We start from the raw sequence: 18,565 nt of genomic DNA, 5'->3' as shown, positions 1-18,565 counted from the left end.
TGTTTCAGCTGAAAAGTCAGAAGTGTGAGGCATTCTTTTCCTTTAAAAAAAATTAAAGCAACTCTTGAAGAGCCATTGCATACACCAGCTGAGAAAAAATTAGGAAGCTTATCAACTCTCTTGTATTTCACGGGCAATACAAAGCACATCCAAGTTGCAAAGTAGACTTGGCCAGTCAGGATATCCTTGTGATAAACATGTATAGTTCCCTCTGCTTGGTTGTAGGAAAAAAAATTCCACTAATAAACAAATTCTCTAATTATAATTCCATAAATGGAATGACCATTTTGCTTTGAACGGAAGATTTCAAAAGAAACCCAGAATTTAACCCAGAATGCCTGCTTTAAGGGAAAAAAAAAAAAAAAAGCAAGCCTTCAGTAGAGCTTCAATCATCAAAAGAAGTTTCAAGATCTCGACATTAAACCTGACAGACCCAGCTTCCTGTTGGATCAGCAGAAATCAAATCCTTATTTCTTCTCAAATTATAATAGACTGACATATGAATAATCTCCATACATCAAAGGGAGCTCAATCTTGGCAACGCCTTTCCCTCCTCTTTAATAAAAAGCAGGTCTCATTTGTGTGGAGTTTTAAGGTTCACAAAATGCTTCTAAGTCCCTCACTTCATTTAAGGCTCAAACCGGGTTTGATAAATGGCAGGTAGGTACCATCTTCCTGATGAAGGAGGAGGAAACTCAAAGTCTGAGGTTGAGCTGCCCTGGGTCACACAGTTTGGGAGACAGAAATAGACTTAAGGTCTGACCATTTCTTCCTCACAGTTCTATTCCTGGTGTCATCCTGTTTCTCAAGACAAAAGGCATGAGGGGAACCCAAAAGAGAGTTCTAGCCTATAACTTCCTGTCAGTGCTCCCAAGTGGTGGCTGGAGTTCCCAGAGGGGGAATTCAGATATCCGCAGAAGGGAAATGGCTCTAGGGCAGCGTGCCCCCCCAAGGGATGTGGCAGTCCAAGGGTCAACACCAGATGGGAGCTTGCTAACGAGAACATTCCTGAGCCCTAACCTGATCCGAATCTCTGGAGCTCAGGAATGTACATGGAAACAAGTGCCCTCCAATAGAATTCTCGTGCATACCAGAGTTTGAGAACCACTGCCCTGCTCTACTCCAGGGAATGATGGAGGAAAGAAAAAAAAATCTTGGGTTTCCTGAAATCCAGGGACCATGACACAGAGGTTACAGGAGTTATCCTGACAAGGCTAGGAGCTCCCTAGGGGAGTGTGGAGCATTTCTAATACCCGGCACACAGGAGAGGTTAAGCAGATAGCCGTTGAATGTAGTTACACATCCACTAACTAGATGCCTTTTTTTTTGGGTGGGGGGGGGGGCAGAAATGTCTAGCACATGGCAAATGCCCAGTGGATAATGGCTGATTAGAATCATTGAGACAGGGGCATTCAGCACATGCTCATTACGTGCCAAGGCAGATGATAAAGGCTTCTGGTGCTCTAGCTCATGTAACCCTCACAATCGCCCCATGGAGTGGTAAACGTACAACCCCACGCTGTGGACCAGTAACCTTCCTGAGCTGCTAATGAACAGAACCAGCCCGCCAACCCTCATCGATCAGACCAGAGCCCACGCCTTATACCGCCTCTCTCCTGAGGTCAGCTTCCGTAAACGGGTACAGGCCCATCTTTTTGATACCAGACTAAACACTAAAAAGCATTTCTCTAATTCATTTTTCCTACCAGCTCCTTAAACAGCATAGATCCTAGGGATTAAGGGAATCAAGAAGTAGGTCACAGTCACAAACTGGGATGAAGCGAAACCCTATTACTTGTTCCTCCCAACTCATTCTGCTGGATTTCAGGAAATCCATTATTTTTTTTTCCCCCTCCATGGTTCTGTTGGGTGTCTTAGAGCAGCAATTCTCAAACAGGAGAAGCAAATAGGAGGGTGCTTGTTTCAACACACATTCCTGAGCCTCAGGGCAAGCTTGATGGCATTACTTAAAAGGACAAACAAACCAAACCTATGAAATGACCCTTGAGAATGGTCAGATCTCTATTTTTGGACTCTCCTAATACCTTCTCAAACCAAAGGGAGTTCATTTTGCCAACCACCAGCTAGAACAAAGCATGTTCAACAGCAGTTCTGAATTATTCTATTCACCAAGCACAAAAACCCTGTGGGTATCTCGACATCATACAACATGAAGGAGTGAACTCTCTTTGTGTTTCCTCTTCCAGATGCTGGGGACACAGACCCAGCCTACCTGGCCTCTCTGTGACATTTCCTCTACACCCAATGCCTCTCTTGTCCATAGACTCAGGCCCACCCAGGCTCTGGGATGGATCCTGGCCCAAGGAAAGGGAGCCTGAGGAGCCCTGGAGCTCAACCGTTTGGTCAGGTTCTGGTTGATTGCACGCTGACCTTGGCCAGCTCTTTCACCTGCCCTGAATTCTGTTGCTGGCTCACTGGATAGGACACCCTTGTTTTCCAAAGTCTGCATTCTTCGCTCTCCCAGCCACCCCAGCAGCTCTGCAGTCAAACTTACAATTTTTTAGTAGCTCAGAAACCACGTCTCATCCAACCTGTTCCCCAGGCTCTGTGCCACTCCAGTGACTGACAGTGACAGCCCTTCCACCGCTTGGTCTCATCTCACACTTCACACACTGCTGCTCAACAGCCTGACCCAACAACCCGCATCCTTGTGCACATTAGAAAAGAACATCCCCTCTGGCTCTCCCCAGCCATGTGGGCCCGATCATAGGCGGTGTTCCCTGTTCCAGGCTCACCCCCACTGCCTTACCAGGTAGCCCCGCTGACAGCCTACATCCCATCAGCCTTCAGAGAGTCCCTTCCCCATTCAGGCCTCCACCAGTCCTCAGCTCACAAGGACACACACAAGACTGTGTGAACTTGGCCAACAGATCATACATCCTGTCTGCCTTCCTTTTTGTATTATTGCTCTGTTTAGGACTCTTCTCTGTGATCACGTGCCCATGGGAGCATCAGCTCTGGTTCTGGCTATGTATTAATGTCCAGATTTTTTGGTTCAGCCCCATAGGGTCCCTAAGCCTCCTAGGCCTAACCATCTCCATATAACCCAAGCTTCAACAGAGACACACAGGACCCCTGTGGGCTATGTAAAGGGCTCTGTGCTCTTTCACTCATTTGCCACCTCTTTTTAAACTATGGTCCTTATGACTAATTGGATGATCCAAAAATGTCTGGTAGCCTCCACAGTTTGGTGATGATCATGTAAATGACAGCACAATATATGAAGAACTAACTGTCCAACAGTACCCTAGGCCCTTTCCACACATGATGAAAGCAAGTATATTATCATCCCTGTTAGAGATGCTTAGTCACCAGAGCAGTGGCAAGAATTCAAACTCAGATCTGAGTTTAACTGTACATTATAGAAAACTTTTAAATTGTACATATGGGAAACTATCACTTTTTTTTAACTATTACATCATGAACTCTACATTCACTTAGTACCTTTTTTAAAGGTAAAACAAGGGAATGATACACATTAAATTGCATGCATTTATTAAAATACACTTAGAAACATAATATGAAAACATGCTCACTTTATAATTTAAAAAGTTAAATCTTAAGGACTCAGTCTGATGAGATTTCTACTAGAAGAAAAATTCTCGCTAGGCCATAATTAAAGAAAAAAAGAGTAGCACATACAAAATTAATATGCCTGAAATTACGTCTGAAATGTTGAGTTACTATTTGATACAAATTTAAGAGAAAAAAATCTGACATTACTGAGTAAATAGAAAATGTGATTTACGCACCATCCCTCCTCTGTCTGGTTTCAACAAATTGGACCAACAGTATACATTCTGTCTAGATTCAACAAATTGGACCAATTCTATACTTTCTTGCTGATTTCTAAATAGTTTTTTTTTCTGTCTGCACGGCAAAAGGAGAACACGTATAATTAACTTTCTTTCTCTCTTCTCCCAATTCTTTGGCTAATGCAAGAACAGGCAGCTAGTTCTACACACACACACACACACACACACACACACACACTTCAGTCTTTCAAGAAAGCCAGTGCTTTTGCCAGATTTCATCCCAAGCATATGTAGACAGATCTTTTTACTTAATTAAAGCTAAGCTTCCACTGCCAAAGCAGAGGACCAAATCCTCTGCTGAAAATTGGGTGTGCTTACTGCAAAGAATATAAGAAGGATAGAAGTAACTTTTCAGAATTTTGCTTTTTAAAAGCACAGTGGGACACACTAAAAAAAAAAAAAATCATTCAGCTAATAGCATACTATTCTGCATGCTAAAAATAAATGAACTGAAGTTCCTGTTTTCAGGATCTCTCCCTTCAGACTCAGCTACATCGAAAATACACAAAGAAGCGTTTAAGCTTATGTTCCTACTGTTTATTCATATTTTCTCCTAGAGACCCATTTCTTTTCCTGGAGTGGAAATTTTCTCTATTTTCTTATATTAAACCCCACTGATAAGATAACCTCCAAGGAATATTAGATGTTAACAGGCTAACAGGATGACTGTGGTTGATTTTTTAAATTAACTTTATTGAGATATCATTTTTCTATAATAAGATTCACTTTCAGGCATACCATTTGATGAGTTTTGACAAACGTATACAGTCCTGTAACAACTCTCAAGATCATACTGAACATTTCCATGATCCCCACCCCCATGTTGCCATGTTCCTCTTTATGGCCAAATCCCTTTCCCACAATTCCTAGCCCAATCTATCTCTATCCTTTTGGGTTTTTTTTTTTTTTTTCTAAAAGTTCACCTAAATAAAAGCATATGGGAAGTATCTAATTTCTAGCTTATTTCAATTAACATAATGCTTTTTTAAAAAGTGTACAGGTTGTTGCCTGTCCCAGGAATTCACTCCTTTTCATAGTTGAGTGGCATTCCATTATGTGGCTATTCCACATTTACCAGTTCGCCAGCTAATGGATATTTGGTTCTTTGTAGTTTCTCCTGTTCTCACGGTTATTAAAGCCACATCGAACATTCAGGTACAAGTCTTTGGAAAAACATATGTTCTCGTGGGTCAGAGAGCAAATGTAGGTTTAACTTTATATAAAAAAACTTTATATTGTACACTGGAGCCTATTCAGAACAGATTTGCTTCAATTCCTCAGTTAAAGGAAAAAAAAAAAAAAAAAAACCTCCACCCATAACAATTCAAGTTATTGATGCCATTGAATAATACAAATCAGAAGTAAGGACAGATTCACCTGTTAAGGCCAAACACTCACCATGGGTGACACCAGAGAGGAGAAACAGAGCGAACGGTTACGGCCCTTCTACACAAGTCTGACTACCTGTTGGGAGTCCTAAAGGGCAGTAGTTCGGACTCCCACTATCCAAAGTGGGGTCCAGGGAGCAGTAGTGGCGTCACCTGGGAACTCGGCAGAAATGGAGAACCGCAGCTCCACACCCTAGAGCCCCCAGGTGAGGTGTGTGTCTGAGAAGCGCCGATGGAGAAGGTCAGAGAAAGAGGCTGCGTCCCACGAGGCTCAGGGCTTCCTAAGGGGTTTTGAGAGGAACTGGAAGCTCATTCCAAGTTCCTCGCTCTCTTAAGTCTTTTGGACTTGACTTTTAGGGTTTCCAATCAACAGAATTTTCTCTGAAGAAACCAGAGTGTCTCTGAAATAAGCGGCTCAGAGAAGAATTCCCCTCACATTCTAGGGATTACTTGTGGTTGCCTCGTAAATTCCCTCAACACGTTCATTCCTGTGCTGCTGTCAGCCTGACCCTTCCACTTGCTACCACTATCGCCCCGACACTCCCGGTATTCTGGGGAGGAAATAGAGAGGACCCCGTCATCATAGCCACGGGACGCACACCTCGTCCTGCACGGCCTATCACGGTCCACGGACCCACCCCCCGGCCTTCCCACGGCATTTCCAACCATCGTTATTCACAATTTGAACCCAGGAATTACACACCTTAGAGCTGGAAAGGGTTCAGGGCGCGCTGACGGGGGAAGGTTCGGTGTCACCATAAGATAGAAGAGGCGGCCAGGATTTAGAGTCGCCACCTTGCCACAGGGGACCTCACTCACAAGAAGCAGGGTCGGGGGCGCAGCAGGACGCTTGTACGTGGCCTTCCCTCCAGCACGATTCCGGTCTCTGTCTTGACGTGGTCCTCTCCAACCTCCACAGTTTCCAATTCCCCAACCACCTCCTTTGGGTGGCACGTCACAGGCCTGGGTCTCCCCCCCCTACAGTCTCTGCCCACACCTCCAGCTCACTTCCTCCTGAGCACACGTGAATGTGGGTGCTCGCAAGCTCTTCTCTTAAATCAACGCTGCCTCCTAAACCCACGTGCCCATTTCTTCTCAGCTTCTAGCAATGATCTCTAATCTCTCTTCTCTTTAAAGCAACCCCCGTGCCGCACCTGGTGTAAGAATCCTCCAAGCCCAGCTCTCATTTTGTCACCCACCCCACAGGAAAACCTTCAGTGGCTTCCCACTGTCTGCCCTACCAACGTAAAATCATTTGGCCTGGCATTTAAGCCTTCTATAATTGGTCCTTGCATCTTCTCATCTCCCCCTCCATGGAATCTATTCTTTGCAGGGAGCAGCGTCATCAGGTGTTAAGGTTGCCTGCACGGCATTCCGCCCCTGTGGGTTCGAGTCTCAGCTTGACATCTCTGACCAGTTATAGGACCCTGGGAAGTTGCTTAACCTCTTTATAACTCGGTGTCCTCAGCTGTCAGGTGGGACTAACACCACCCGATAGAGCTATTGTAAGCGGCAAATATAAAGCAGTTATGTAAAAGTCTGGCACATGGTAACGTCTCTCCTAATCTTCTTCTCATTCTTCTCTTAAAACCAATGAAATATTAACTGCCCATATACCAAGCCCTTACTGAAAAGCGAACTTTGTAACATCCTGGCAAGGACCCTCAAGAACCAACGACGTTAGGCTAACAATAGCCTTAAAACATCAAGCATCCACCACCACGCTAGCTATTTCCCCACATCCATTTCAACATCTCAAAGTATCTGTGATAGAAGACTTACTCATCTGCTTCTGAATAAAAAATGAAAGGCATCCCAGTCGTAGTAGTAATCCATCATCAGCAAAACTCACGCTAGAATTAGACCCCATTCCCGGCTGTAGAAGCTACACCTTTTTATGCTTTTCATAATAAAACTGCTCTGGAGTTTAAGAAACCAACAACCCGGACGTGTAACCAGCATGCCAAATGTATGTCTTGATGCAAGAAATAAAATCAAGAATTCTGCAAAGAACTGGAGTGACAGTTGCATCTTACACCGCGATACTGTTGAGGATTCAAAGACTGCGTTCTAGACTCAGAAAGCAAAGCCAAGGTCATTCGGCGATGCCTAAGAAGGGAAGGATGAAGAGCTGAGGGTCGGTAGCCCTAGAGAATGGGAGCAGAGAATGAAACGCTGCAACAGATGGCAATAGAAACAGTTTAAATGTTCTGAACACTTACATAATAGAGCTGTTCTAAATATTTTACATATGTGATTCTTTTAAATCCTCAAAACCACCCTTTAAGAGAGGGACTACTGTCATCTCTATCACCGAGATGGTGACGCTACAGCACAGAGAAATTATAACGTACACAAGAATCCCCAGGTAGTAAGGGGCAGGCACACACCAGAACCCACGCCCTTCACCACCGGGCTGCAACAACTCGGAATATTTCCATCCGATGCCGGAAGATGTAGACTGGCAGGCGAGACAGTTCTGCAAGTCACCAAGATGACTACACCTCGGGTTCCACTAAATGAAGATACATCTGGCCGTAAGAAACCTGAAGAGCCGGCCCTATGTCCAGCCGAAGTTTGGGGTGTTTAAGAGGTTTGCAGGCTCAGCAGCTCACGATGCTAGGGAAGGGCTTTGAAATCACTCATGACTAATCTTGGTGCAAGGGGTGAAGAGATTCCCAACGACCAAATCCCAAAACCACTGTGAATGTCCTAATTTGCCAGTACCACTCAAGCATTGCGGGTGTCCTTCACAAAAACGATTTTCAAACGAAACAGTAACATATCCCATTTGCTTGTAGAATAACTATGTTCTGATGAACCTTAACAAATCAGAAAGACTGTACAGAGGCACAGGTAAAACATGGAGCTGATTCCTGATGGATATCTTTGAGCTCCAGAGCTTCCAGAGCTTTCTCAGAATAAATTTATGAAGTGAGGTTTTAAATGTGTACATGGGTTCCAGGAATGGTAAGGAGGCTATCCCTAAACATTATACTAAGGTACTTCAAAAAAACTATTATTAACTGCAGCACTTAAGGACAGCGAGGAATTAGAGTTCATTCTATGGAGAACACAAGGCCCAGAGAGGGCAAGCATCTAGCCCAAGGTTACACAGCTTGTTAACAGCAGTTTCTACAATAGCTGTGATGTGTGTAATGTTCTAGTTTTCATTTCAGCGTTTTTTACTCTTTCACTTCCAAATTGGTCTATAATAGTCCCAAAGAAGATCTATTCACATTGAGAATAAAAATAATGTTTAAGGGGCATTCAGCTGGCTCAGTCAGAAGAGCATGCAACTCTTGATCTTGGGGGCAGGAGTTCTAGCCCCACACTGGGTATAGTGATTACTTAAATAAACTTTATTAATAATAACATTAATAACTTCTATAGCTAAACTTTGGGATATGCTGATGACTCACTGGTTACATGAATAGCCTCAGGGGCCCTCTGGCCATATGTTGAACTAGTAAGAGATAAATTTATAGGCATTTTAAAGTTATTTGCTAGGGACGCCTGGGTGGTTCAGTCGGTTAGGCATTTGCCTTCGGCTCAGGTCACTATCCCAGGGTCCTGGGATAGAGACCCACATCGGGCTTCCTGCTCAAGCAGGGAGCCTGCTTCTCTCCCTCCCTCTGCCTGCTGCTCTCCCTGCTAGTTCTCTCTCTCTCTAATAAATATATAAAATATATTTTTTTAAAAAGGTACCTGTTAGAGTTGGCAACGTTGCATGAGACATTTCAAGGGTTCAAGCTCACATCTAAGAAGTCTGAGACAGTGGTAGTGTTGCCTTTGCTTACCTGCACTTTTAGAAGTCTGTTTCCCAAAGGCGCTCTGCTCCTGAAGGTGAAGGATGTGATGTGGTGAGGGTCCCAGAGGCCCAGGAGCCTGGCTGCTAAATTGTTGGAGTCTCTCCACAGGAAATAGCCCAAGATAAAGGGCTGTGCTGCTTCTTCACTTGCAAGTGCTGAAAGAAAACACAAAGATAGCATGCTTATTAAGAAGGGATCTAAGTGCCCAAGAAAAACTTTTAAGCCATTAAAACATTTTTAATGACTACATCATTTTAGTAAACTCACTTCTGACCCCTCCTAAAGTACTCGACAGGATAATGAAATTACCAAAAACAAGACAAAAAAAAAATTCCAAGAACAAAACCAGCAGCATATATTACATTACTATCATTCATGACTGGTTAGCCACGGGATCCAGCTCAGTCTCCTTGACGAAAAAAACAAACAAACCCATATCCAGCTCAATTAATCCAAAACAACCTGGTAATGAAAGAACCATCTGTCTTATTTTTCAGCTTCTCTCCACACATACACACAGCTTTATTGTTAAATGCAGAGGTGAGAGAGGAAGCTGTCGCTCTGAAAACCCTCCGAGGAGGAAGGGAAGGGAGGCAGGAAAATGAGGAGGAGGTCAAGGATGAAGATATCTAGGAGACAGTGAGGGGAAAGGAAGCATGGAGAAATCAGAAGAACAACCAGTAAGAATGTGCTGTGGGCTACTTTCTCAAAAACACTTTGAAAAAAGTCTCAAATTGCTCTTGTTATGACTTTCCTTACACAAGACGAACCCTGGTACAAAAACAACAAAAATTGCACGCTCTGCACTTGTGTTAGTAGAAAATGTTATTCTAAAAAAAATTCTTAGGAAACAAATATAAGAAAACAAAAACCAACAAAAATATGGCAAATACTCTATTTTAGAAGCCACTATGAACTTGAATGTCCTACAATCAGGGGATAATTGGGCTTAACTATTATGAAGATCAAACGACATGAAAAAATCTTTAGAATCTACCAAGAAGGAATTTTTTTTAAAGATTTTAACTATTTATTTGAGAGAGAAAGTGTATGCGCATGCACACGAGGAGGGGGAGGGGGAGAGGCAGAGGGAGGAGCAGACTCCGTGCTGAGTGGGGAGCCCGATGCGGGGCTTGATCCTGGACCTGGGGATCATGACCTGAGCTGAAGGCTGATGCCTAACAGACTGAGCCACCCAGGAGCCCCAAGAAGGAAAAATTTTAAAAGCTGAGAACACAAAAATTAGTTCTATGAATAAGACGGATGTGTGTCTGTGACAAATTCCCGAAAGACCCTAAAGAAAAAAATGAAATCTGATGTGCTGAGTTGTAGATTACAGGGAATTTTTTTCTTTGAAATTGAAAACTTATTATAGAGACACAAAAATGCTTATTTTAACATTTGAAATGCCAAGTCGTTGATGCATTTAGAAATGAGAAGAAAGGCCAAGTGGGGCTCTTTAGGAGTTATTATAATGGAAGACTCTACTGTGCTGCAGAATTTTGAGCCTAAGGAAATTATGGATAATTATACACCTGTGCTTCAGAATCAGTCTCCCCAAACACAGAGAGAAGTGCAGCTCCTGGTTTCCGTCATCTTCTGCCCACTAGTACTTATCACCAGCTGACGTAAAGGAGAAATCACAAATTTGAAGTTAGAAGGCTCCTTTAAAATGATCTAGTCTGAATATTTGGTAAGGAAACCCCAAACAATAACATGCCAGGACTGGCTCAGGGGATGGGGACTTAGTTACCCCTGGAGATGCTTAAATCAAGGGAGGAAACAAGGTCGCCCATTCTCATGTGTGAATGACCCCCATGAAGAAGAGGCATCAGCCGGGTTCTGGAGGCTTGAGGAGGGAGGAAGAGGGGCAGGAGGAGGGGACGCTAGGCCAAAGCCGGGAAATGCGATATTCAAGGAGTTAGGTTTGAGCTCAGTAGGAGAGAACTTGCTAATATTTGGGTTGCCTAAAGATAATACAGGAAAGATAACACAGGTGGCATGGTTGGATAATGAGTCACTTGTTACTAAAGATACCCTGTTCTAAAAACCACTTGGGAGCCATTTGGAGCTTAACAAACTTAAACGTCCATTGGCATCACTTGAGCATCTTGTTAAACTGTAGATTCTGATGGGGGCGGGGCGGGGGGGGCGGGGGGGCGGGCGGGGAGGGGGCCGTGAGAATCTGCATTTCTAACAAGCAGCCAGGTGATGCCAAGGCTTCAAGTCAAGAGTGTTAAGGATGTAACTCGATTGGGATGTGATTTAAACCAGTGCTCCCGCCAAGTGCAGTCTTCTAACCACATGACTTCAAAAGCACTCTCCAACCCTGATTTGGAGGCAGATGACTAATAAATAGGTTAAGGGGTGATTAGCAGGGTTTTGTGGGTCCACACATTCAAAATTCACAAAAGTTTGTATCTTGGTGTCTTGCAGGACCGGCCCCCATCATAATTTTGCACGATGATACTCATACTTCAAGGCCAAATACTTAAAGCCAAATAACTACATTGTAAAAATGAACTCAGTATTCAAAAATGCGGTTACTTGTTTTTTTTTTTTTTTTTTAAGATTTCATTTATTTATTCTCAAGAGACACAGAGAGAGGGAGTCAGAGGGAGAAGCAGGCTCCATGCAGGGAGCCCAACGCAGGACTCGATCCAGGGTCTCCAGGATCAGGCCCCAGGCCGAAGGTGGCGCTAAACCACTGAGCCACCCGGGCTGCCCTACTTCTGATTTCAGTACAGCACAGTTAACAGAGAAGTAGGATGAAAGGACTATGACTATACATTTTCCCCAGTGATCTGTGGTACAAAATCACGTGTCTCCAAAGAAAGGCCAGGAGGGGGTAAGCCTCCCAAGGCTACAATTTGTGGCCTTCTTCAATGGAGGGCTTTGCCTTATTTACCTAGCCCTGAAATCTCACCTCCCTACCAGGCATACCAGTCCTAAAAAATTGCTTCACTGTTTTGAAACTCCCCGTTTCTGGCTCTACTCCCTTATCTAATAAATCTGGACTTTAATTAGTTCAAAATCCTATGTAAGGTCTTTCCTGGAAAATTACGCTAATATCCGAACACAGACCGTCCTTAAGTTTCGAAGCGTTCTCGTGTGTCTCTCCCAGAGTAAATACCCCAACCACTAAGACGGAATCAGTTTCCTGCCTTTCTTCTGATTGTGACAGTCCCCCTTCCAAAGGGATTGCTGTTTCAGTTTGCTTCAAAGTTATAAGTAGCATTCTATCCGATTTATAAAAGCCCTTTTTTTTTCAAACTGCTTATTTACTTGTCAGTTAATTCTGAAGGACCCTAGCTTATTCTCCTTGGGAAGTAGCACCTGTTAGTTCCTCTTTTGCTATTTTTAAAAGAAAAAAGTGAGTGAGCCTATGAGAAATCAGATGAACATACATAAAATCTTAAGATTAAAGTGTTGGAAATTTTTCTGCTTTTATTTTAAAGATTTTATTTATTTATTCATGAGAGACACAGAGAGAGAGAGAGAGGCAGAGACACAGGCAGAGGGAGAAGCAGGCTCCCTGCAGGAGCCCGATGCGGGACTCGATCCCAGGACCCTGGGTCATGCCCTGAGCTGCCTGGGAGCCCCATTATTCTGCTTTCCACAGCACATGGAAATAGGTGATGATAACTTATATTACTGTCCATAAAATGATTCTCTGAAGCCGGATTCCAAAGATGACGCAAAAATCTTTATAAAGTACCCTTGCCCTGGGGTACTTTGTAATATTATTACAAACCAATCCATGTGATAAGCATGTTTTATGAAGTCATATAATCCTAGATTTACTTTCTCATGCTAGTAGGTTAATCCTTTGGGCAAAGTGAATCGAATTTATTTCCTGATAAAATTATTGCTGGATGTCTCCACCTTCTGCAATAACTGTTGATTGAATCAGTAAGTAATTTCTCGACGCCTACGCTACGCCAGATGTTCTAGGCACTGGAGATAAAGTAATGAAGGGAAAACAAAACAAGCCACCAGTTCGCCATCCAGGAGAGGGGCAGATATTAGCAAGCAGTCCCCAGGGCACCGTTCGGTGACAACCGCGGTCTGGCCAGGCCCAGGCCCAGGTGGGGAGGACAGGGAGCTCCCCGGAAGAACCTGGGGGGGGGGGTCTCAGAGAACTCCACTGAAGGGTTAGCCAGATGAAAGAGGTAAGAATGATAAACCATTGCAGCCCAGGAAAGAGCACTTGCAAAGATTCTGAGGTGGGGACAAAAGCTTTACATTGAGGCCTTGAGGCCTCCGACACGAGTAACGCGGGCACAGTGACCGCCAATCGCTGCCACACGCCGTCTACACACACTGCTCTGTCTTCTGCTGACCTGACATTGCTTAGCCATCATTTCTAGCAAAGTATAATGATAACTTCAGGGTTTTATCAATATTTACAGCTGGGCGACCCTCGTTCCACAGCTAGGGACACGGAAGGCAACTGGTCCAGGGCCTCAGAGCTCCAAGGGGGCGAGCCGGGTCAGCGCCAGGCCGGCGGCTGTGAGGACTCCCTGGGGGGCATCGTGACGCAGAAACGGATTAGGGCCGCGGCAGTGTCGCTCCCGGAGTCTGCACCTTCCTGGTGGGAACCGGTTTCGTTAGGAAGTAGTACCTGGGAGTGTATCACAAGACGCGCATCGAAATCCAAAGGTTAATATTAAAAGCCCGTGAACCCATTCACTGGGGTAACTATCTTCTCGGGGTTCTGTTTTGAATTTTTGTAATGCACGTTTATCTTCCCCTCCCTGTCCCTGTTCCTCTTCTCCCAGGAACCACCAGGATCATGACTTTGACAGGGAGCCAGTCCCCTTTTGATTCGCAGGCCCACATACGCAGGTGCGCACACATTCATAAATATCATATGGTGTGTGATATTGTTTTAAGTGATGTTGCACGTTTACATAACAAATATCTAATATTCTGAAATTTGTGTTGTTCACCCTACCTGTTAGGTTTTGAACTCCCCCCTCTACTGATGAGCTGCAGAAAGGTCTGGCTCCTTCTTTTCAAGTTCCGTAGAATATTCTACTGACCAAATATATCGCAAAGTTACCCATTCCCTACCGGCAGACATTTAGGTTGCTTCCAGAGGACTGATTATCTAAAATCCCATTTTAGAGACAAATTTCCTTTTTTTTCAATCTAGATAAAATAGCGAGACACTGAATCTCACAAATTGCTGGAAATACTTTAAAATAGAAATTTCCCTTATGAATAGGTTTTTTTTTTCTCTGAAGAAAGAAGAAACCTCTGATAATTCAAGTCATAAAGAAATACCTAGACAATTAAAATACTGTGACTCTGAAGAGGGGAAGTTAATAGTATTTTAAATGAGAAAGTAAATTTCTAGTTAAGTTGAATCTATTCTAATCCTGTTGAAAACAAAACATACTGCAGAAAACAGTCTGTATCTTATAACACTTTCTCTTTCTGGGCACACCACACTCGGCAAGAAAAATCAGAGCATTTGAGCAAGTAGATAAAACAAAACAAACGTTTCTCTGGAATTCTTTGTTCTGTGCTCTGGCCAGAAAATAATCCAAGGCACAACTACACAGAAAGATGAGCAAATTTTTCATTAGAATCAAGGGATTGGCAAATGCCTGTTAAATGCCAAAATCAATGTTTGATAAAGTGGGCAGTTAAAGAAATAAAATGATCTCGCAGTTGTTAGACCTCTGAACAGTGGAACTAAAAATAGTCATCTATTTATATTAATGGGACTTTTTAGCTCAAGGTCACTGTAACAAGTATTATCATAAAATGTAAACTGCAGTCAACTCTACAAATCCACGAAGACCTAACTATGGGATTCCTATAACTTTAACATTGTTTTCTATAAAGAAGGTTTCCGGGAAAGCCTCAAAAGGCAGATGTTTTCAAATATGGATAACTGTTGATGAACGGCTGCATTCTTCACGCTATAAGATAACTTCGTGCAGAAAATGCAAAAGAGAATTCAAAGATGGGCATGCATTTGTCTTCAGAAGGAAAGGGAAGTCAAGTCTCCTAGCAGGTTTCTAGGTGCCACTCAGGTAAACAGAAAAATAAATCTGGGTTTCTAATGAAAGTTAGTGACTCCAACGCATTGGGGGTCCCAGTGGAATCAGACTATGTGACCCCATTTTCACACAACGAGCCAAATGTTTTAGCACATTCCATAGGCCAGCCAAGGAGATCTCACTTCTAGATCCCTGGGCTCCAGCCCAAGAAATCCTCCCAGGCTTAGGAACACCCTTCCAGGCTTCAGGAGGTAGCCCTGAACCCAACTGAAAATCTGTTCTACCCGCAGCAGTTTAATAAAATAACTGGCCAAGATGGAGCAGCTTCAATCATCCACTTGTCCGTCTGTCCATCCATCCAGCTAGCCCAGATATTTATGACTCATATGCCCCAAGGCACAAGATCTCATAATGTAAGGATATCTGAGAAAAGAGAGCAAGGCCACGGTAAACACAAACACACCAAACGCAACCTTCTGTCTCGTTCTAACCCTTCAACTACAGACTCGAAGTGCACATTTTATTAGTTTTCATTGCCTAACGTGTCTATTGTACAGAATACAGGCTTAGCCCAAAACCTACCTTTTTTTTTTTTTTTTTTTGCATTCTCCCTCAAAGGGCAGAAAGGACATAGAAACATAAACAGCAGGAACTAGACGTTCAAAGCCACTCAGCACGAGAACAAGGCACCACTGACAGACCAGAAACCAAAAGTCGGGCCACTTAAACTTGTGAAACTTTGTCCCCAGGTCCGGGGGTGTTTAAAAATGTCCTGAAGATGTGCCCAGACTTGGTAGTGGTGGGTAACGACGTCTGGACGGAAGGCAAGGGACAGAGCCTGTGCTAAGAGCGTTCGGGTCAAAGGCCACGAGCGGCGAGGCCCTAGGTCCCAAAGCAAGGCCACAGGAGAAGAGCCCGGGAAGTGGCCTGAGCGCGGAGTGCCGGGGCCTCGCAACACTGCCATCCCGGTGGCTCCTGCCATCCCGGTGGCTCCTGCCATCCCGGTGGCTCCCTCTCACGGGCTCAGGCCGGGCTCGAGGGCAGTCGGAAGGCCAAGGCCCCCGGAAAGCAATCCTCTGCCACAGAAAGTACTGGGTCACGTAACCTGCTGTGCGCATTTCCGTAGCACTTCCTAAAGCCCAATTGTTGGGCTGCTTTTTGATCGGAGAGGCCTTTTTTATTTTCTCACATGAGCCCTGGTCTGTGGGGAGCCTCAGTTCAGCAAAAGGAGCCCTTGATTCCCAGCATGCCACACGGCTTGGAAACAGAGATGTCATCTAAAGGCTAGAGCTTGGTTGGTGGTGGCGGTGGTGGTTGTTTTCCTGTCAAGGATGATTTGGACCAGAGGAGCTGGGGAAGCCGGGGGCGGGGGGTGGAGGAGGAGGTCACCCCAGTCTGGCTGTGGCAGGAGGGGTGATGAGCCCGGCAGGCGCTGGCGGGCAGGCACAGGGGGCGGGGGCGCAGGTCAGGGAACCACACCGGCTCGCTCTGGAAGCACCAGGGAAGAGATAAAGAAAAAGCCCCACAGTGGTGATGAAGCCTCTGTGTTCCCCTGGGGCACGTCCCCGACGGGGAGCACCCCGGAGCAAGACGGGGCCACCGTGGGCCGGGCCGGGGGCAGCCCCAGCACCAGGGGCCGGGGGTGCCCTGTGGGACGCAGAGAGGAGGCGTCAGGGCACCTGTCCCGGGCTGCAAGGGCAAGGTACCACAAGTGGGGTGGGGGCTTAGGACAGCAGGGGCTGACGGTCTCATACTTCTGGGGGCCAGAAGTCCAAAACGGAGGGGTCAGCAGCGCCGGGTGCCCTCTGCAACCTGTAGCGTCCTTGCTTCTTTCTGGCTTCCAGGGGGGCGGCTAACCCTCCCGGCGTCCCTCAGCTTACACATGTGTCACTCCAACCCACCAGCTTCACATGGTGTCATCCCTGCCGTGTCCTTCTTCTAAGGACACATCTCACTCCAGCAGGACCTCACCTGAACGAGTGGCATCTGAAATGACCCTCCTTCCACGTGAGCTCACAACCTCAGGGACCGGCAATGAGGCCTTCAGCGTGGCCTTTTCTGACGGACACAGTCCAACCTAGATGAGTCTTCCTGAAATGCCCCGTCCTCACCCCCGGCCAGAAGGACTCTAGTGCTCTAGAGCTATTTAAAAAACTGGAACGTTAATTCAAGTTGAAGAGAAAGAGAAAGAAAATTACCCGGTGGTAGTGAAAGTCAGAAGACTGGTTATGTGTCAGGGTGCGCTCCTGGAGGGCAGGCAATGCTCTAGCTCTTCATCTAGAAGCAGGTTCCACGGCTGGGGTCACTGGGAAGAAACAGTATGGTCTTGTACTCCTCCGTATGTCTGATATATTTCCACGAACACTTCATTTTAAAAGAACATTGGAGAAGTTGGAGCTGTCCCAGGAACAGAGGTCTTAGCGACCTAAGGAGAGCCTCAGAGAGGGTGACTGGTCTGGGAGAAGCCACAACCCAAGGGTTTGAACGGCCAGTTTGCCCAAGACATTCAACTCCTAGAAGCAGGTGAGTAGCCAGAAAGGCTCAAATAATTTACTTATCATGTAAAGAAAAAGAAATGGGCAGGCCAAAGAATACGTATACTTGACCTGGCGGATTGGCAACGTCCATAGGCAAATCCATGGGAAATCATTAAAAAGTTGTTTGGTTAGTAGAGACCCATTACAAGTCGTAAGGATCCATTCTCCCGTCAAGAGGGCTGGAAACATGTGAGGGCACTTCTTGCCCTGCCCTCTGTTTTCCTACCATCCCTGCAGACCTCTCCCACACATTCCATTTTCGGGCTAATTACAGGTCAAGTAAGTGAACAGTGTTTTTTCTTTCACATCTAGTTCTTCTCTGGGAATTTTAAATTCTTGTGGCTTAGGGTGTTCTGGGTCCTGTTGCTTCATCTCCAAGCAGGAGAAATCAACACCAAAGGACAAAGTTAAAATACTGGACACTGCTCAGACTTAGTAGAAAACATATTTTTGTGGTAAAAACATAGCATATAATTATAGAAAATGGAGCTATGAACAGAGGCACTTGGCTTTGTATTGTGTAAAAATGTACTAACAAGAGGAGGTATGGAAAGTGTCAAGGCTGTGAATTTGTGGCCATCCTCCTGACTGTCTCCCCAGACGTCTCAGTCCCATCGAAGACTGTCCCTACTCTCCCATCGCTAACAGAATCCCATGCTTCAGACGTTTAATATTTCTACGTTTTAAATACCTGGGCTATTAAAAATGAGAGCTCTGGGGCACCTGGATGGCTCAGTGGTGGAGCATCTGCCTTCAGCTCAGGGCATGACCTCGGGATCCGGGATAGAGTCGGGCTCCCCACATGGAACCTGCTTCTCCCTCTGCCTGTGTCTCTGCCTCTCTCTCTCTCTCTCTCTCTCTCTCTCATGAATAAATAAGTACAATCTTTAAAAAAAAATGAGAGCTCTAATATCAATTATACATCACCATCACTAATGTTTTCATCATTTTCTCATGAAAGCAGCAAATGGAAGAGAA

The 18,565-nt window shown here is 45.0% G+C and overlaps 1 protein-coding gene across 14 annotated transcripts in view; it reads right to left on the bottom strand.

The window, feature by feature from the left end:
• The window catches only part of ST3GAL6 (ST3 beta-galactoside alpha-2,3-sialyltransferase 6), a 77,939-nt gene that overhangs the window by 49,200 nt on the left and 10,174 nt on the right, over window positions 1–18,565 (bottom strand). For 11 of the 14 annotated variants that reach the window (XR_007407908.1, XR_007407909.1, XR_003124091.3 and 8 more), the window contains exon 2: window positions 9,025–9,191. The gene's annotated coding sequence lies outside the window, so the exon portion shown is untranslated. Of the gene's footprint in view, window positions 1–5,927; window positions 7,094–9,024; window positions 9,192–10,571; window positions 10,593–17,248; window positions 17,356–18,565 lie in introns of those variants that run through there. The other 3 variants (XM_035709826.2, XM_035709828.2, XM_025416987.3) reach the window with 3 other exon arrangements.

Source organism: Canis lupus, chromosome 33, assembly GCF_003254725.2.
Source record: "Canis lupus dingo isolate Sandy chromosome 33, ASM325472v2, whole genome shotgun sequence".
Taxonomy (NCBI): Eukaryota; Metazoa; Chordata; class Mammalia; order Carnivora; family Canidae; genus Canis; species Canis lupus.
The sequence above is the reverse complement of the archived record's forward strand: the minus strand, read 5'-3'. Positions and strand labels throughout refer to the sequence as shown.